The sequence below is a fragment of the Cavia porcellus genome, unplaced genomic scaffold, assembly GCF_034190915.1.
Source record: "Cavia porcellus strain 051 isolate PalLab524CR breed Dunkin Hartley unplaced genomic scaffold, mCavPor4.1 scaffold_18, whole genome shotgun sequence".
Lineage (NCBI taxonomy): Eukaryota > Metazoa > Chordata > Mammalia > Rodentia > Caviidae > Cavia > Cavia porcellus.
Genome location: NW_026947501.1, coordinates 58,834,175 through 58,855,908, shown reverse-complemented (window position 1 = coordinate 58,855,908; position 21,734 = coordinate 58,834,175). Strand labels below are relative to the sequence as shown.

The following is a 21,734-nucleotide window of genomic DNA, read 5'->3' as shown; positions in this document are numbered from 1 at the left end:
ACAGCCTGCAGAACTTGCTCCCAACCCATCACACAAATTGTTGGGCACCGCCAGTGAACAAGTTGGAAAGATCTAAGCATTCAGGTAAGAAGCAGAAGATGGGATACCATTTAATGGGAAAAAAGGCAAAAAGAAGAGAATATTACCTACACGTTCTATATCCTAGGCATTTTTGCCAGAGGATTTTTCTATCTCATCAGTACCTACTTGGACCCTGTATCTACTTACAGTTTCAGTTCTATGTTATTCAACATGGTCTTTTAGGGGAAATAATTTTCAAATGGTGGCCTCTAAAATCAGATCATCATCACTTGATTACCAGTAGCAAATCACTTTGATGTCATTCTCTTTTTGCAGGCAACCCTTACAGGCTCAGGCTTTGCTAAGAGCTCATTTTAGACCTGAAAAAACAGAAATTCAGAGAAGCCCAGGGACCATCTAGAGGCTCTTCCTTGGAGTTAGACCAGCATGGATACAGAAGACTACAAAAGCTGTTCCCTTGGGGAGGCAAATCAATTTCCTGGGCTTCTACTCCCTTAGTGAGAAACAAGCAACTGCACAAGGCAATTGTGATAACTGCATCCTTAAGAAATCATTCACAAACAGAGATGCTGATTTATTTTACTGTTGCTTTCTCTTCCTGCATCATGTACTTACACACACACACACACACACACACACACACACACACACACTGTAGATGTAGGCTTCAAACACAGATCATTAAACTTTAAACTATATTTTTACCTCCACTCATTCTTTTCCGTGAATCAAAAAGATGTTGTATGCATGTGGATGTACACACGACTGGCAGAGGGGAACACAAACAAAGGAAGGGTTAGCCAAATTTTTGTGTGACTTATTCCTGAATCTTGAGTAGTTCCAGGAGTTTTCCACTGAGACAACAACCCATAGCTACAAATGCTAGCTTTTGAAAGCATTCATTTTGTCTTGAATCTTAGAACTCATAGAGACCTGAAAGGTAAATTCAAATATTTAATGTATTGTAAGAGCTGAAAACCCAGAAAGGGCAACTTGACTGTTCTCAGTTACATCATCTCTCATGCATAATTAAACTGTAGACATTTTCTATGTTGTTTTCAAGTGTATTAAATTTACCGTTTTTGCTTTCTTTTTTCTGGCATTATTTATGAAATTTAACTGTAATAAATGTGCTTTGGCTCTGCAATAAACCTACAAGTATTAATGCATCTGAAGGAAATTTTATATTCGAGCCCTTATTAACACACAATGTAAATTGGAAACAGACTTTAAAAGGCCAGCTACTAAATATTTTTAAAAACATGATAGGCCCACTGGAAGCAGGCAGCTGCACTGACATGCTTCCTAGGGCAAAGGGGAAAAAAAAAAAACACTACTAAGAGAAAAAAAAAATGTACTGATTCCAGGTTTGGTGTTCTCTATCACCAGATTTATTGACCTGTAAAAGAAGTTAGTGGATGTTTTGCCCCAGTCAATATTAATTTCTAGGTTCAATACATCCTGGTAATGAATAGAGAGTGTGAGTCAATGTGTGCTCATTAGATCACAAAATGTGCCACGTATAAAATAAGAAAACAATAATCAATCAACTTTATCAATGTTTAAATATTATTCCTGACACCCTTTGAACTTTGTTTCTTTTGGAATTGACTTTAGATTTTTTTAAAAAATAACTTTGGAAAGCTAACGGTGCTCCCTACGTGAATGGTTGCCTCTGTCTTTGGCTGGGCTTTCCTTTAAAGCTCTTCTGCTGTTCCCAGGATGGGGTTGGGAACCCGAGTGAAGGAAGAAGATCATCCATTATGCAAATTAACCTTGCTGCCTATAACCTCATAAGCTAATGACTTCTCCACTTCAGTCAAAGTGAACATAGCAAGTTGTCACCAAAAGTGGATAACAAGGACCATATTTGGTAAATATTCCCACGTGAAGTACAGTCTTTTGTAAGCATGTACCCAGCAAGTATGTAGAATTCTTGGTGGAAAACAAAAATAAAATAAAAATTATTACCATTCATCGAAACTCTACAAGTTCAAATGTTGTAAGACAGGAACAGTTCTAAACATTTTACACTTATTATTTCTCATCTTTTGCAACAATTCAAAGTATCTTTGCTTTCACTATTTGGAAACACTATATATATATAAAATTTTATATATATACTTATATATAGTATGTATATATAGTTTTATATATATACTTATATATAAGTATATATATAGTTTTATATATAAGTATATATATAATTAAGTATATATATATAAATTTAAGTATATATATAAAATTTTATATATATATATAAGTATATATATAAAATTTTATATATATAGTTTTATATATCCTAGGGTTTTTTTCCACATTATCCTGCTGCTTTTCAAGAGTAGAGCTGAAGTTGAGACAGAGAATATATTTCAAAAGATAAAAGCACACTACAAATTAAGTCATATTTATTAACAGTAAAACCGTATTTCTTGCATCACCCAGGAGTTTTTATAGCTTGCATCTATTTTGAAGAATTTTATCTGTCAAGTGAATTTTCAAGTCATTAAAATATGAGTAGGTAAAAAATTAAGCTGAATTTTATAAACATTGTTACTTCAGTAATCCAAATAAAAACATTCAATATGCCAATTAAAATTACAGTTTTTTCAACATAATTGAGTGAATCCCTTTTTGAAGGGTTCTAAAAAGGTAAAAAAAAAGTTTGAAGGTTTGAAAAAGGATCTAGCAGTAGAAGGGAAGAAGAAGTGAAAAGGACTAAGGTATGACATGTGCATGTGCAGGTCCACACGACACAAGTATCCATGATGAATCTAAATCATACGATTTTAAAATTTCAAGCCAGGGCAGACAATATGATGTACAATATGGATTTGTTTGTATTATTTTAAACTGTGAGGAAGGACAATTATCATTTGTCTTCTTTCACCAAAAATAATGTGTCTTTAAAAAAATTATTCTTCTATGACAGTTATATTAAACTGAAGGAAAAGGCACATTATAAAACCATGTATATTTTCTGACCAATCATAATCATGTTAAATGAATAGGGAACATATTTTTTGCTAAACTTTGAAAATTGTGTTTCAAGTTAAGTATTGTGCAGGACGCTATTTCCGGAGGCCTGCCCTCTCACAATAGAAAACAGGTTTTGCTCACACACTTTCTGAGTAGCTGACAAAACTAATGAGCTCAGCCATGTGAAATAAGCCAAAATAAGCCGTGTGTAAGGTGCAGTCATATCGCTAAATCATTTCAACCCGTCGATAAGTGAGCTCAGCCGGTGAAATGCTGCACATCCTACAGAAGGCTCTTCATCTTCTGCGCGCGACTTTTGTTTCATGTGGTTCTAATATAGTCATGAAGGAAGATTACTCTCCAGAGCTGTCCCGTTGTACTCCCATTTGTTAATTCCGTCATCACATGAGCGTGTGTGGGAGAGGTCACCAGAACTGCAAAAGGAAGAGACTGTCATGCGTGAAAGAGGACATCAGATCACCGAATTGTTTTCTCAGGCATGTAGGATGACACAGGAATGGGAAGATAAAGAGCGTGAGTTCATGTACCCGCCCTCGAAAGCTAAGTGAGTGCTCCAGACACCCAGAGCTCTGTCTCAGCACACTGATTCACATGCAGCGGATTCGCGTGCAGACCTCAAATTGTCTAAGAGGCAAGAAGGTGGCCAGGGCCACTCCGGCCCTGTGAGTCCTAAAGGCACCGTTCTCTTCAGACATTCTGGGTGGGATTCTGAGCCTCTCCAATTAGATCACGTTGCTGTAATTCAGTCCTTTACTGTTCATGCTTTAGACGGACTCTCAATTTTAGTAATATGGTGAGAAAAGTGCTACAACTCTTAGGCATGAGTGTTTGATATCTAAGCCTGTGGCAGCCAGGTTTTGATCCTTGGTACTCTAACCTAGCTCTCACTCATATTCAATTAGCTTCTCTATGTATATTTATCTAGGTATCTAACTATAGAGGTTCAGGAAGCTAAATACACACACGGAAGAGTTTTCATTAATCGGTTATTTATATACATAGAAATACACTCTGATTAGTATCAGAATGGTATAAAACACAAACATGTGCACACAATTACTGCACTCTTTCTCTGATTGCAGAAAAGAATATTGTTCCTTTAGGGCCTCTGCAGTAACAGCTGCTGTGTCCTTTCCGGTGGCCAGCTGTAAGATTTAATGTCTAACCTCGTAATCTATTATCCATCCCTTCAGTTGCTTCAGAATTTATATCTTAATTTCTCATGATCTGCTGCTTTGTGCTATCTTGCTTTATTTCACTGAAAGCCAGAAATCATTCAACCTTATAGATGTATTCTATTTTTAAAAGGAAGGCATGAGTTAAAAGAAACAATAGTAAAACTTCCCCAATTTCTGTGGTTAATTTACTCCATTACAGAACAACAACAGCAAAAAAAAATTATCAGCTGCAAAGCACTCTGGTCACATCTGATTTATCTTCCTTGGTATTTGATTATAAGTTTACCAGATGACAGGAATTTTAATAGAAAAAAACCAGAGGACAGAGTCTGTCATAACAGCCCCAACCTAACATGGTTTCTAGTTTCTGCCCTATATACTGATTGGTAAATCTGAATTTCTTCTTTTTCAAGATATCATTTTTATTTAGCAAGTGTAGGTTGAGAGCATATGAAATTAAGCAGGACCTTAAAATGTGCCATGAATAATATAGCAGCACATATGTGAGTTGGATGCAGACAGGATGTCTCTTCTTTGTATATTTATTTTTGTTGTCATTACCATCACATATACTAGACCAGGAAGATAGTACCAGTCCTAAAGATACAACCAAGTGTTGATTAAATTCATTGTTCTGGATATTACCACGGAATTGTATTGGAGTGTTTTGGGGTGTTTTTGTTTTTGTTTTTAACCTGAAGAGTTGGAGAAAATTAACCAAAATGGAACTACAGAATGTTTTTTTCAGTGGTTTTAAAGGATTTTAAAATGGTCCCAACTGTTTGTTTTTCTTTTTTTTTTTTTTTTTTTTTTTTTGTCTTTTTCATTTTTTTATCTGTACCAGGGATCGAACTCATGACTGCCTGCTAACTGTTTGTTTTTCATATTCTTTAGGGGTCATTCTTAACAGTAACTTCCATTACTCCATGCAGGTTCAGAATTTTACATGAAATACTCTATGATATCACTGCTACTGTCCTTCCCCTTCTGTGGAAGTTCTGTAAAATTTCATTTCTTATTTGTTTGAAAAGAATATGAGTGCAAGTGTACTGGAGAAATTAAGATAATTAAGATTTTTCAGTTGATTCTTAAGGTACCTTTGGAAAGACTCTATTACTTAATCTTAGGCACTAATTGTTTTTCTTAAAAGCTGTTATGATATAAGACATTATGAGCCTGAACTCTGACACCATAAGCCTTACCAAGGGACTCTCTGGAGTAAAATGAGCTTAAGATCAATGCAATGCAAATAGAGAAAGATATGTTACTTATAAATGACTGTCTTATACAGCCAATTTTTATTAAGCGTTTCATGTTCTTTTTCTCAAGGGAATCTTCCTCAGTGATTCGTATCCTTCTCTTCTCCTTCATCATTTGGCCTGTTTGAGTTTCCTCTTCCTAGTTATTTACTTTCCTAAGGTTGATTACGAGTCCTGTTATGAAAATCAGCAATCCCATCAATTTCTTTCTGCTGCAGCTCATTCATCCATCTTAGAAGTTCTGTTGGTCAAGCCCTGATACAACTCCAGAGGAACCAGGAGTTTGTATGTGGTCCACAGGAAAACTTACCCATTCTGTGAGAATGCAGAATTATCCCGAGCCCATCATCTCTCTTTTGGCTTCTCTATTGGCCTCCCTGCAGACCTCCTCTCAGCCCTTAGTATTCTCAGGGTGGTCTCAACAGCATCACTGCAGCCTCATACTCTGTCTTCTCCAGTGCTTGTACGGGGCTCACCATGAGGCACAGCCTTAGGTAGCCACCTGTCCTAGTCTGCTTACATTTAGCACTGAATGTCCCTTATCCTAGAAAAACTCTCAGTACTGGCAAATCAGTAAAGGGTCGCAATAACCTTCACCTTCATGGTAGAGGTTAGATTTCACAGCAGGAGTTTTTCACAGAAAGTTTTGTAAATCTCTACCCACTTTACCTTCATCATGGGAAAGGGCCTTAAGAGTTTTATAATATTTCATGAGCACCTTCTTTTTCTCAAGTACAAATTGACAGAAATTCTCATATTTCACTGTGATAACTATAGTTTTTGAGGTTTTAGCAGAACTTTCTTTGTACACAATTTTGTTATATTTAAAAATCTTTTTCTCCACTAGCCAAAATATTACATGATTCTTATAACTATTGTGTGCTTTCTCACACTTTTGTGCCATTATTTGCCATAATAGTTCTCAAAGTTTGGTCCCTGGAACATAAAATTAAATACTGTCACCGAGCATCACCTTTGAGGCTATTTAGAATTTTCACTTCCTATTAATGATCTCCACGCTCAAAAACTCTTGAATTAGGATCTGTGATTTGCCAAGCCTGCATGTGACTCAACATAAGCTACAGTATGAGAAACGCTAGTGTCTCAGATCTGGTTGAACATTATAATCACCAGGAATTGAATTTTGTAGGTAAATTTTCACTTTCACTAGAATCTGTTGGGATTTAAAAAAAGTAAAATTTTAAAATTTCCTTGAGTACATCAGATCAATGACCACCATTTTAAACCACTTGTCTAGGGTGACACTTGTTGAATCCATTCATTGGAGAGGGGATTCATTAGCTTCTTCAGAGCTCTAAGATTCAAGGACTATATAATTTCTTGGATTCTTCAAGTCAGCCTTTATGCATTTATCATTATATCTGTTTCCTCCCTACTATCCTCCACTTTATTTTCTATTTCTTTACAAACATTTGTTTAAATTTTATGAAATTTCAAATTAAAGTGACTTCATCAGAATCTGCAGTCCAATTTTATTTGTGTGTGGCTATTATGTGCCCTGAATCCAAAGATATCAGTAAGTGAGCAGCCCAACTTGGAAAGGTATTCACATATTTTTGCTTGATTTTTATGACAACATGCTGTGAGGAATTAAAAGGAGAGAGTATTCATTTCACTAGACTGCAAAGCTCATAGCTACTTAAAGTCTGTATGTATTAAGTGATGGGGGAAATATGATCATTTGCAAATAGATACATTAATCTGTAAGTGGCCACGTCACTCCACCACTAGTTAGTCTCTTCAAACCATTAAGACTATTAGTTTTGACCACAGATAAGCAGAATAAACAAATTCTTGCTGAACTCCAATTAGTTCTGCTGCTTTTCAACATCCTCCAAAGAAAGCTCATGAAACTCAAAGATTTCACTGATAGTTTTCTTTTTTCACTGCTTTGTTTACTCTGCTTTTTCCATTTCAAAAGAACTTAACATTTGTGTTACTGAAGGCACTTTTTGCAGAATCTGTCCCTTTTATAGGCTGACTGAAAAAAAAAGAGTTAAAGATTCTTGGTATTTAGACTGTGTTCATTTGCCCCTGAGCTAAGATACAAGCCACATTTTAGCTGGAAGCAATTTAGATTAAAACAAAATAATAAAAAGTACAGAAATGATTCAAACAAAAAGAAAGTATAACTCAAAGTTTTCAGTCTACAGCTGTAAGCCTGCTTGGGAAAACTGGCCCAACCTAAAAAAGAAGTTAAATTATGACTAATAAAAGTCTTTGGTTTTGTTTTTAACTCAAAGACACAAGCCAGAGAGAAAAACAACCAACAGAAAGAGTTGATGCCTAGGATTCTCTGTTAAATTTCAGTCCTTTTGATTTCCTAAATATGTGAAACGTTACAATAGCTTCATAATTCTATATGATAGAAATATTTTTAAAATTGAAAACTAATTTTAAAAGAGTTCACAAGCTTAAAGGAAAATTTGTAAAAGATAGTCTTTAAAAATTTAATCTGACTTACTATATAAAGCCCCACGAGGTGTTCTTCAAAATTCTTCCATGTTAAATTCAATAAAGCTATACTCTAGCTCTCAAGAAAATGTATGGAAATGTTCAGGTTTTTGGATTATTCTGCTCTTTTTTATGGAACTTGTTCTAGTCAGTTCCTCCCTATCCTTACTATCCTCCCTTTACAACTACTACCAGAAAAAAAAAAATGAACTTAAAAACATTCACTATATCAAAAACAAAACAATTGTTTTATAACAATGCAAAAAGAATATTTTATCCACACCACTGAGTAGTACTTGGTATGAGTAACTCACTGAAATTACACCATAAAATGACCCAAAGGTAAAAGCCATTTCCAAATGTTAATGTAGAGTTATGTGACTCTACCTATGGCATCCTAAAGGTCAAAGCAGTTAGAGCAGAGAATGTGCAGTAACTTTCCAGAGCAAATGGAGGCACATAGCCTGACTTTCTACCCTATGGGTTGGAAGTTAGTGCCTATAAATCTTACAGAGGGTAGAACAAAGATAAGTCATCTTCTGTTAAGGGATAAAAGGGAAAGGGTTCCCTCTTTAAGATCCAGAAATTTTGTAAGACTGCCTTTTGCAGCCAGAGTGAAGCTAATAATGTTATTTACATGAAACCCATGAAGGAGCACGATATTTAATCACATTGATTTGGTGGATAATTAAGAAATAAACACTCAAACTACACAGCTACTATATCTTAAAGAAAACAGTGAAAATACTGTTGATAGTTTTCACAACTGCATCTATTTATTTAAATTTTCATGTAACAGAAAAGAAAGCAAATTTGTGTGCCAGTTAATCTTGCTTGTGAATTCTGGCAAGGTTTAAAATTTGGCAAACACCAATCTTGCATGAAATAGGACTCTGCTTCTCATTTATAAGGTCAAATTGAAGTTATAAAACATAATATTTGGTTTGAGGTCTTTTCTTGTTAACTCACGGTAACTACAAGCCTTTGGATTAGGTGGGAAATAACCAGGACATATTTATGGTATTCAAAGTGTTGCCTATTGAATGGCCCAGATGTATCCTGAGACGTCTCATCCACCTCTGAGCTGTTTAAAGGTTGAGAAAATGCATCTTGATGCATGATGAGTCTAAGACCTTTGTCCTTGAATAAATGTAAAATGAAAGAAAGGAATTGGCTTAACTCATATATGCTATCTTGAATCTCCTATTCATTGACATGTGTAAAAAGAGTAAAAGAATAAGGGACACTACGGAATTTAATTGTTAGTTAAAGACTAAGGAATACAAAGAGTGCCAAGATCGTTGCATGCTTTGTTGCAAACTGCAATTAGACACCAGCAGATTTAGTCTGCTTTCAAATCTCTGTGTCTGTTCTATCAATAAAACTATCTATAAAATTGGCATTGTATGGAGTCAAGCAGTAGGGCAGCTGTGTAACTGGGGATGTGCGATGTGTCATGTGACTGCTAAAGAGTGTTGAGGGATTGCTCTGTTATTAAGTAAGAAATTAATCATTAGCAGTTTCACGGCTATGCTGGTTATAAATGTTGCACTGAGGAAAGATCAAATTATAACACTTTCTGACTATCATATATTCATATTTAGGAGATACAGATATCAGCTTCATTTCTTTAAATTGTGTCCTTTGAAAAACACAATATGAAAGTCATTTTTGTGAAAATTTTGCACTTTTACTGTGAACTTTGCTATATCATGTGTGAACAAGAAACAGTGATTTCATCATAGTGTTATACCTCAAATTAAGCTTATAAATCTTAAAATGATTATACCTTATTCTTTCTTACGGGATCTAACAAGCATAATTTCCGTAGGATTCAAAATATAGGTGATAATGTTGGGATTGAAAGTTGGTGTTTTTGTGATTTGGATCTCAACAATTCCCCAAAACCTTATGCCTAGAAGATTTGGTCCCCAAAGGGGCAGGTTTCAGAAGTGAAGCTTTGAAAGATCGCTAAATCATGAGGACTCTGACATCCTTGATATATTCAGAATTTAATGGGTCATTGGGAAGTGGCGAAAATTTAAGAATAGGTAAAACTTAGAGGGAAGTCTGTGTGAGTTTGTCTCTGGCCCCCCCGTCTCTCTCTGTTTTACCATTGAGCATTTTATTGATTTCCAATTCCTAGTATTTGACTAGTTAATATCTACTGGTTCTCAGAGCCTAGTTTGAATGATAGCTCCTGAAGAAAGATTGACCCAGCCTTATGCTTCTGCTTTTCCCATTTGTTAATCACATGTTACACAAATGCTTTTTTTTTCCTCTCATAAGACACAGTGAGCTCCATAATAAGAGAGTCATAGCTTTCTTTATTTTTCCTCTTCTAAGATTTAGCGGAAGATTTTTCACTAAGGTAGAATTTAGTAAGTTTCCCAAATCAATGAATCAAAATTTGCCATGGCATATCCTGCAATCCTCAAGCCTCTATACCTCCTCCTTACCAGAATTCATCTAATCCTCCTACAGTCCCATTCCCATCCACTGTATCTCCTTTACTTCAGATTTCCTTCCATGGAATAACCATTTGAACCCCTCAAACCTGATGTACTCAAAGTCTAGCGTACACCACAATCACCTGAAGGAACTATTAAAATATACGTAGCTGGATCTTTCCTCTACAGTTTTGATCCAGTATGTTAGGAGCTGGGGCTGACAGCTGACATTTCCAGAAAGTTGTGGGATGTTGGTGGTAGACCGGTTTAGGGGATCACATATTGAAAACTACTACCTTCAAGCATTTCTCAACTGGCTGGATCCATAATATTTTTATCCCCTTACTTTCTCTTTTTCTAGAATTCCTTCTCTTTATATACCAGAATGGGACATAAAACTGGAAAATCAAATACTCTGCTTTTGAAAAACAAGGTTGTGTGCATGCATCTACATGCATATGCATGTATTTTTAACATGTACTTTATTAAGTTAATCATTTTGAGAATATTTAATAACTTCAGTAAATAAAACGTTCCTACATTTGGTTGGAGTCAACATCAAGCTTACTTATCAACGTATTTTGCATTAGCCACCTAAATAATATTCATTAAATATGGTCCAAGGATGTATCAGGCATGTTACTTGTCACTAGGAACATAAATAAGAAATGATTCCCATCCTGTAAGAAGTATACATCTTAATCATTTTGTTTTTCAAACTCCAAAAGAATTATAAAAGCATTGTATTATTTAAATTTAGTGCCCCTTCCTCAGGTTTAGAGTTTTATTTTTGGAATAGGACAGTGAGCTTTGATTCTGAGTTTCTATATTATAGATGCTGTCTTAAAAATAAGCAGCCAGATGAAAATCAACCTGCTTATAACAAATGTTTCCCTTGCATTGTTTTTTGAAAATCTAACCACTTAATGATAAAATGAATCTGAATAATGAAGTCAGTAGTAAGTCTGTAGAAAAAGCTTAAAAATAAATTCCATTTCTTTTCAATAATACATTTGGAGAAAGTTTTTGGAGAAAAATAGATTACATATCATATTGGTCAGGGATTCAGAAAATAAATGGGAAGTATTACTCAAGAGTTATGAGGACAGGATGACTATTGATTTTACTTACCAATTACATTTCTTTTCAAAAAGAACATATGATCATTTCATATTATTTGCAAGTATATTGTAGCAGAACAAGATCCCACCACTGAAAGAATACTTCAATTTGTTAGTTGCCCAGGTAATAGTTTCATTTCCAGTTCCTTTTATTTTTGCTTCTTAGACATGGCTAGTCATTATGATGAATAGCTGGTCACTAAGATGCATACTGTAGGAACCACTCCCCAACTGACAAGCCATCTGCCTCTGTTCTTCCTGCTTGCTTATCCCATAGAAATCTTAGACCACCAGTGATCAGGACCTGATATTTTGGGAATGATCCCAAACAATGCCCATCAATGTAAATAAATCTGCCTCCAAATCCTGGGTTTCATTTTAGTGTTTCTGCTTGCTGTGGCATCTGGTGCTGTGGCCAAGCAGGCCAACCATGCTGACCTCTTTGGTCACCAGTCATGGCCCTCACAGATGGAGAAAAAGGCTCACTAAATCCCAATGGGGAGGCGTGCATTCCAGATTTCTCAATTGCTCTTGGAGTTCTAGGAGAGGACTCTTGGCTCTGTGCTTGAGTAGCTCACATCAGATTCCCAGAAAAGGAGGATGCAGCCTGTCATTCTATCTGTTGGCCTGTCTGATTCCAGTAAGTCACCCAGGGGCACCTTAGTTCGTTTGTCAGTCCTGTTTGGCACAAGAAGAAGAATGTGATCAATGCTCATTAGTCAGAACCACATACAAAAAAGGGATTTGGAGTGTTTAATCTCTGAGTTCCTGTTGAATGAATGTGTGAGTGGAAAGGACAGCATAGCAATAGACTGCTCCATCAGTGCATCAAAACTGGGAAGCACTGATTATTGCGATTGATTGGGCCCCTACTCACAGTTCGTGGCAATTGACATATTGCCAATGGAGACCTCACACCCTCCTTAGGTAAGTCACGCCTAAGTCCCTGAGAGTGGCATGGCCAGGTGGATTTTGAATGGTCTCTCTCTGCAGGATACCCACCTTTTGTTTGTTGCACCATCACTGAAGTGGTACACAGCACATATGTAGGAAGTCAGAGATAGGAAATAATTAGTCAAAACCCACAGTCCCTAATGGCAGGAAAAAAGACTTTTCTGAGAATACAGAGTTAAAAATGATACCCAACCAATCTCAGAGTAAAAAAGAAGAGAAGAAGCCCCTCATTTCTGAGAATTCCACCTTGTACCCTCATTGGCCATCACAGCTGCTGCCAATACCTATAGCTTCACTCTCTGCTCCAAATTCATCTTCTTCCAACCAACTGAACTGGTTACAGCTAGCCACTGACTGCATTTTACCACAGAGACCCTCTCTCAGATTTCTACTTCTAGTCTGGACAGGTGGTGTCACCTAATGCCTGCTTGAGATAACCATTAGCAATTCCTTCTGAGTTTCACATTTTGACTGAGCAAAAATTGGAGTGTCAGTCCTGACAAATGAAAAGTCTGGTAAAAGAAAATCACCCTATGTCTGTCTCTGATACATGACCATACCCTCTGGTCATGATCTTAGTCTCTGATACATGACCATACCCCCTGGTCATGATCTAGGGACAAAAAACAAATGCTCTGTCAATCTGCAAGACACAAAGAAATCTGACTCTCTAAGCCCAACTTAACCTAGATCTCTCCTCACCTAGTCAGTCCTGGATGTGTAGGACAAACTGAGCTCAATAAAATTGGATTCCAAAGAGCCCACAGTCATTGAAAAAGCATGGGGCAAACATGTAACTTTCCTGGTAGACAATGGAACAGAACTCTCAGTGTTCAAAATTTTTCTCTGTCAAAAAATTGCCATCACAAGGGCAACTGGTATTCTTGTCTCTTACCCCTTCTACCAGGCACCAACTTGCAGCCTGGGAGCACAACTCACCAAACATGAATTCCTATTTAAACCAGTCCCCATACCATTTCTGGAAGTATACCTTTTCTTCAAGTTAAAAACAACCATGTTCTGTGCACCAAGGTAGTCAAACACTCATCCTGAACTTTCAACTTTAACTGTTCCCTGAGAGGAAGACGCTGCTTGTATCAGCCTGAGACAAATAAATACAATCCTGAACTTCTGAAAACTCCTCCCAGATGTATAGGCTAAAGACTCACTTCTGGGCATGGCTAACAACTGTGCTGTTTAACCACAACCCCCACTGCTGTCAGATGCCATGGAAAGCACAAACAAGCATCCAGCTATACATGAGTCTAATGCACTGTTAATTATCTTGGACATGATCTTCATGCATCAGCAATACTTCCATCAGCTTGCATTCTGAGGTTCCCAACCTACACACCCCTTTTTGGAGTGTTACTCAGTTTCCATAAGGGCCTGGGAATTCTTCCATTATTTGCAGGGGGGAGGGGCCCTTGGTAGAGATTTGGCTCTGGGATAGCCTGTTTCTGTATCCCTTGAAGCTCGACCAGTGTCTCCCAAAAAAGAAAAAAATGAAGCTTCAAGACTGTAAAATGTCTATAGACCATCAAACAGCTAAAATGCACCTCTTCTACCTATAATGCTAGCTCAAGATTCCAAGCTACCAATGCCACTGCAATTGCCCTCCATATATATTGTCTCAGTCTTCTGCCACTCACAGCCTGCTGATACAACCACCTGGACCTACAGATTTCCTTTTTCTTCCTTTGATTTTATCCAATCAGCTAGCCCCTTTTCACTTTTAATGGCAAGACCCAAGTTCTGGACTCAAAAGTCAACTGATCTGGACTTAACCACCCAGAGGTTCAAAACTTGTTTACAGTCTTAAGAGACGCTCTTACAGATGACCTCACTAGTTTCTCTACACAAAATAGCACTATACTTCTGATTAATGACACCCAAAATGCCTGCTGAAAAGGCACAAAAGATATGCTATAATATCTGGCAGAAACTGGTTACAAAAAAGAAACTACAAATGTCTTAGAGATGCTAGTTTTATAGAATTGGGATCCTTGAGTTCACAAAAAGAATGATGCTTACTCAAACTGTCATCCCCTGAGGATGCCCAGTGGCCTATCTGTGCAAATACTCAGATTCAGTCTCTAAGGACTGCATCACCCCTTTGGCTTCCTGCCCAAATAGCCACTGTCCTGACCAAGAAAACTGACAAGCTCACCTTAGGCCAAGACCTAACTGTTCTAGTGACACATGATGTGCTGAACTTCCTAAATAATGGTGGACCACTCAGTCCTGCCACATACCTGCCCACCAAGCTGGGCCCACCAGACTATGACTGAAAAATAAACCTCTTGACAGATGCTGAGTATACCCTGTTTACAGATGGAAGTAGCTCTATTAGGAATGAAGTCGAACAAGCTAGATATGCTGTGGTCATTTGGAAAAATTTATTTCGGCCAAAGCTCTCCTTTTACTGCTTCCTGATACTATCTGTAAGCCTATCATGTATGACGCCAAACCAACATTCCTAACCCCCTCTAGGGATCCAACTGACAGAAACATCAACCGCAGACAAAACAAATAACAAAAAAAGAACTTTTGCACTCCTGGAAAATCCAACTTAATCAGGGTCAGAATCATCCCCAATGTATGGTCTTCAAGCTCAAGCCAAACACTGGCACCTGCAACCCTGCAGCCAGCTCAGCCTTCAGCATCTGTGTCACTGACCCTGACTGCCCCCATTTAAAGATATACACAGAGACTTAGTGTTCAGGCTGGCTAGGTTTGTATGGTCCGCTGTGAAATATCATCCCTAGACATGGCTTAACCTTTGTTCATTAGCAGTCACAAAGGGTCTTCATTTGTAGCAGAGATAACTAAATAGAAACTATATACAGCACACAGGCTACAAGCTCTAAAAAGTTCAGAAAATAAAACATAACCCTGAAGAATCCACTTGTAACTATCTCCACAAAAGTTGAGCTAAAAGATCAGCTATACCTGTAGACACTCCTGCATATACATATAATCCAGGTATATATTACCTATCTCCAAAAGTTTCAGAAATCCAGCTTTAGATCTATTATTAAAGAGTTAAAAGAGCTCATCTATATGATTACTGGAGAGTTTACTTGAGCAATCCTTCTGGGGTTCACTCTGAAGAAGTAACACATTCAAAACCCTATTGTGATCACTCCAGACACTGACCAGTCCATGCACAGCTGAAGCCTGAGGATAACATTCACAGGACTGCTCCCTCCATACCTCAATGCATTACCCCCTTGATATTTGTGCCTTTATAGGCTGCTTATTCCTTTCTTTGCTTCCCCTTTATATTGTCCAATTTAGTTTTTGCTCCCCAACCCCTGCTCACTGTGGGTTTTTTTTTTTTTTGCCTTAGTTCTATGAATAATTGCCCCAAGAGAATAAAAAATGACCAATAAGGCACTTACAAATGACAAAGCATCCAATTCACATTGGAAACTTTCCTAGATCAGATTACCTCCTTTACTCCCTTGTCAGAATCAACTTAGGGAGAAATCCTATCATAAGGGAAATAATCCACAATCTCCTGGTAGGAATTTTCATTCTTGGGGACCTTGGCTAGGACCCATCCTAGAACCACTGACAGCCCTAATATTATAGCTTCTAGTTGAGCTTTGGCTCAGAAGATCACGTGACATGCCCAATGAAGATTTGACAGGGAGGCTAAAAAAAGAGGGAAGTATAGCTGAAGATACCCGCCCCCAGCCAATATAATTCTGTTTGTTAGTTTCTCAGGTCATAATTCCAGTTTCAGTTCCTTTTACTTTGTTTCTTTAAACTGGCTGGTCACTAATGCATAGCTGGTCACTACGATGCACACCGTAAGAACTAGTCCCCAACTGACAAAGCATTCTGCCTCTGTATCTCCTGATTGCTCATCCCATAGAAGCCCTAGAACACCAGAGATCAGGGCTTTAATATTTTGGGAATGATCCTGATTAGTGTCCATTGACATAAAGTAAATCTTTTCTAAATACTGGGTATTGCTTTAGTGCTTCTGCCTACCATTGGAATGTTACTCATGAGAGAAAAATTCCACTGATATGTTCATATGTACCATGTTAGCATAGAGTTTTTTTAAAAATCTGTATCATAAAATAATTGCATTGTTGTAAGTTGTATCTATTGTATTATGTTGTCCTTCATATTCCAATGTGAGATGATATTTGATACAAATTATTTATAAAAGATTATGATTCAACATGTATTCGAGTGGCAGGGTATTTGCCTAGCATGCCCAATGCCCTTGTCAACTCCTAGCTTTGCAAACAAAAAACTGAATGTATATATGACTATAAAATTAGCAAAACATACGATACTTGAGTGAAAAAATATATGGATGATTGAACTGTTATTACTAAATCATGGGCAAATTACTACCAAAATGTCAGAATCTTTTTATTGTGCTTTCTCTTCCATAGATTAGTAAAAGCTAAAATGCAAATGAAATTTAACGTAAATTTTAATGTATATGCAATAAAATATCCAAGAATAACTAGACCCACAAAATAACAATTTGCTAAAAATTCCTATGAAAGAAAACAAAATTATTCCTTGAGATAGTTAACTTTAAAGATCAATCTGACAGAGCTAAGGGATATAGCTGATAAAACATTATGATAAACCATCCATGAGGATGGTTCTAGAAGAGATTAGCATTTGAGTTGGTAACCTAAGAAGACTGATCCTCACAAGTGCAGATGGGCATCTTGCAATTTCATGAAGTTTCAAATACAAGCAAAAAGACAGAAAAGAGTTTACCTTAGACTATTTGAACTGTGACTCAATTTTCCCTGTCTTCAGGTGTTAGCACTTCTGGTCCTTGAGTTTGGGGATTTAGATTTGGATTTACATCAGTCCTATCTCACACAATCTCTACTTTTGGGATTTTGTGCAAACTGAGTTACCCAAATTTGTTGATTCCTTGGTTTGTAGAAGGAAGATGTAGGACTCTGTGTCCTCCATGTGAACCAACTCCCATTGCAAATCTCTCATTATTATTCATATACATTCAACTATCTTTTTTTAAGAACTCACTAGTCTATTATCTTTACTCATTCTTAAAGAACATAAGACTGACTCCTATATTTGATAAAAATATGTAATCATAAAGCCTTGTTTTGAGTCTCCAAGCTAGCATAAGTACTATTTCCTCTATAATCCACCTGGAGTCCTAACAGAAGAAATCAGAAACCTAGAAAAGACTTAGAGGACACTAACAGCTCATTGTGTTTGGAATTGTTACCACAAGAGGATCTACTTTTTGATGTGGGCAGAGGACTGCAAGGATGCTTGTGAATGTATGAAATTGAGAAGAACTTGGAAATCTGTTTGTGCTCCTCCCCTCCAATCTTACATAAGAGCAACCCTTATCAGAATTCAGAGTTGTCAGGACTAAAGAATTACATTTTATCCCATTCTGAACATCTGAAGACTGAAGAAAAATTCATTACTCTGAAGGATGAGATTAGCAAAAGCAAAGGAAAATACCAGGGATAACAACTCAAATATCTATATGAACCAAGTAATTAATATCAGTTAAGAAAATGTGGCTATAAGGGAAGAATGTGAGCTGAGAGGACAGTGGTGAATTTAAGCCTACATGTTCTTTCTAGAAAGACAGTAGCCCTTAAGCACTAACATATGGCCACCGTGTTGCGAGCCTAGCTGTGCCAAATAATCAGGTATTTCAACAGAAGCCAGAAATATGATTCTTATTAGAAATTTACCAGTTTTTAAGTGTTGCTTTAGATTTAACTCAATGCAAACCATTAAGACACATCTGTGATCATTCATGGTGCATCTTAACCATCTACAGTACATACTCAACACAACAGACTGAGAGATTTTCTTAACACACAAGTCAGATTGCTGAAAATTCTCCAATGTCTCCCCAGTTTACAGAGGAAAATCAGCAAATACAAGAGCTCTCTCTTTCCTAGATTTCCAGACTTCTCTCCCTAAGTCAACATGCTTTTTAATTCAATTCCTAACTTCCGAAGTGGGCTGATACTATATCAGACACTCATAGAGCTCCTATTACAGGCTTTCTGTCCTAATTTCTCCTACTTCCACCTCTTTATCTTCTTTTCCTTTTGTTTTATATCTGACTTTCTGCAGTGACAGTTATTTGTTCTTTAGTATTGCTTCTAAAATGTATGGTGTATGAAACATGGACGTTTGTTTTCTTCACAGCTGGGCTTAGCATGATGTGTGGCATGTACCAGGCACGTCGGGTGTTAAGTGGTTTTTTTTTCCACTCAGTTCCGAGTGCATCCTTCTAAATTCCATTCCATGAGGCCTACACTTCCGTTTCCATTGCGCTCTAGGTTTCTGTGAGGGTTCATCAATTGAGGTTATTAGACATATTGAGAGACAGAAAGTTGAGAACAGAGTTGATTTTTCCATTTTTCCCTTTGTTCTGGCAGCAGCGATTGACTTTGGTTTCTACATTTTTCCCCTCGATTTTACAAGTGGCTTGATACATAGCTGTCGGAAGTGCCAACACCTGCCAAGCGGCAGCCCCTTGGTAAGGGTGGGAGTTCCTCCTGTAGAAATTCTGACCGTGGGAAGTTTTCATCTCTGCCAACCACGGCAGCACGCTTTCTCAAGCCTCAGTCTCCATCCACAATCACCACATTCACAGGCTCATTCTGCTTTCTATTGTTTTTCTTTCTTTCTTTCTTTTTTTTTTTTTTTTTTTTTTTTAGCAATGGGTTCAAGCACAGGACCTTGTGCTTGTCAGACAGGTGCTTAAGCTACTGAGCTAAATCCCTGGCCCTCATTCTGCTTCCTAACATTGGAAGTCTCTTCTTTTCATCTCCCAGGCACACAGTAGTGCCTCCATCCGTAGTAATCATCTCCACATTGTCACATTTTTGTTCCCTTATCACAGTCTCACTCCTTCATTACGTACTTTATCAATCCCTTTACAAAATACTCTCTTAATAGCTGATTTCTGTGTTCCCTACTCAAAATTGAGTGATATGGTAGGTATTTAATAAATATTTAACACATTTATGAATAAATGAATGTGGCCAGCAGACATTCCATTTGTAAGATATACTCCAGAGTGCCTACTCACAGAGTTCCTGTGACAATGAATCATCTTTCCACAAATGCAACCATGGTATATTTTCTCTTTGAGCCATTTGAATGTCTTGGTCAATTGCTGTGTGTTCCATCTGCCTGCACTGTCTCTCCAGGGCCAGCTTAGGACCATTAGAGACTTTATATATGGATATTATGGTGTCCTGTATGGGCAACTTGAAATAAAATATTTATTTTATTTCAAGATACAGATATTTGTAAGATACAGATATTTGTAACAACTGTAAGACTGTCAAAGTTTTATTTTCTGTTATCAACCTCTTTAGTCTACTCTAAAATATTTTTTAAAGATACAATTCATCAAGAAAAACATCTTCCTCCTTAATTTTTATGTTTCTGAAATCCTGGTATCCTAACCACATGTCTCATCAGTTGTATGAATCATAATTTTAACATTTGAAAAATAATCATAAATAAAATGCTGACATACATAAACTTATGAAATGATTCATGCAGACAGTAAACTCTGTCTTCATTCTTTTCAGTCTGTAAAGGTTCAAACTCATCTTTGATCAGTTCTTCCATAATTTTCTGAGCTTCCACATTTATCAAATGTCACTCATAAGCTATTGTCCTGGGGCTAGCAAGCTAGCTAAGTGGTAGAGCACTGCCTAGGATATGTGAATCTCTGTTTTATTCAATTTCTAGAAGCTCAAGCATGTATTTGCTGCTGCCCATGATATATACTGTATTGGTGTTGAATCATCTTGCCTCATAAACTATTATGACTTAGAATTACTTAACTATTTTTTGTGATGAGAGAACCTAATATTATCTGAATGCCCCATAGTTGTATTACAAAACGATTATGTCTGAACATATTTAAGACACACTGTCTTACATGTAAATAGCATTATTAATTTGCCAGGTATAAAATGAGTGTTTTTAAATTAAACTTATATCTTCAATTAAAACCTATGTTATGGTGTACAATCCTTCATAGATGATCTAGGTTAACTGTTTCCAAATTGTTTAATTATGAACAACATTTCAGTCCCAGTGTTAAAAGTTCTACTTTGAATTTCTCTTAATTGACATTACAAATGATAACATGTTGCAATTAGGTAAATTCTTTAGCGAACTTGTTAAAATTTTAGCATCATTTTATCAACTCCACGACAAAATCCAGAATCCAATTCTCACCTTGTCTTTCCAGGCTCATTTTCTTCCCTAGACTTAGTTTTCGTGAATGTTTTCCAGGATGACGGTCTAGGCACATGTGCTCATCAGTTGTTACTTTTACAAATACTGAGAAAAAAAGTCTTAAATAGGAAAGATTTATTTTGACTCAGAGTTCCAGAGATTTCAGTCCATGGTTGACTAGCTCTGAAGCAGAAACTCATGGCATAATGACAGTACTGAGTAATGATGCACACTTCTTTGGATCTAAGAAACAGTGAGCAGGAAAGAGCCAAGGATGAAGGAGTCTAGGTATACATATCATCTCCAAATTCATGCCTCTATGGTCCACTCTTCAACAAGGTGCCATCTCTTGTTCCTGTTCCTTCCAATGACGCCACCACATTATGAAGGATAAATGGATCAATCCATTTGATGAACTTAGAGTCCCCATGAGCAATCACTTCCCAAAAGCATGTGAACAACTGAATCTTCAACAAAATGAGTCTTCAAGGTTAACTACTGTATCTAACTATAATGTCTGTGGGTCTTTCTGATGCTTCAACAAGCAGCTCCATAGGCTTCTTAAGTAGGCATTTCTCTGCTAAGAATGCTTTTCCCTTCCCCATTCATCTCTGACTATTTAATCCTCACTCACCTGTTAGGTCTCAAAGCCCACTGTAGTCAGAAGTCTTGGTCTGCCTATCTTGGCTAATTATACCGTGATATACCTCAGTATTTCTTCAGGTTTTTCCTTCAGAGCACTTATTATTTCATTCAGGTATGAAGCACCAACCTCCTGAAGAGACAGAAATTCTTGTGAGACCAGAGCATTTCTACTTCATTTGCTCTTTTATCCCCAGGTCCTATTAAAACATGAAGTAGGTTTTATGTCCCAGTGGTATTGACAAGGATACACATAACCTAATAGCTGTCTAAGTAATTTTCTTATATAAAGATGAAAGTTTTTATTGTTTCTTGAATTTTGAAACAATAAACAATATTAATGAGGAACAGTTTCCATTTTCC

At 36.9% G+C, this 21,734-nt stretch overlaps 1 long non-coding RNA gene across 1 annotated transcript; it reads right to left on the bottom strand.

Moving 5' to 3' along the window:
* Nucleotides 1-2,433: 2,433 nt before the first annotated feature.
* On the bottom strand, nucleotides 2,434-21,500 carry LOC134471521 (uncharacterized). The gene is made up of 2 exons (XR_010040974.1): nucleotides 21,364-21,500; nucleotides 2,434-3,455 (listed from the first exon to the last, which is right to left on the bottom strand). It is a non-coding gene; the product is annotated as an uncharacterized LOC134471521 (long non-coding RNA).
* Nucleotides 21,501-21,734: the final 234 nt, after the last annotated feature.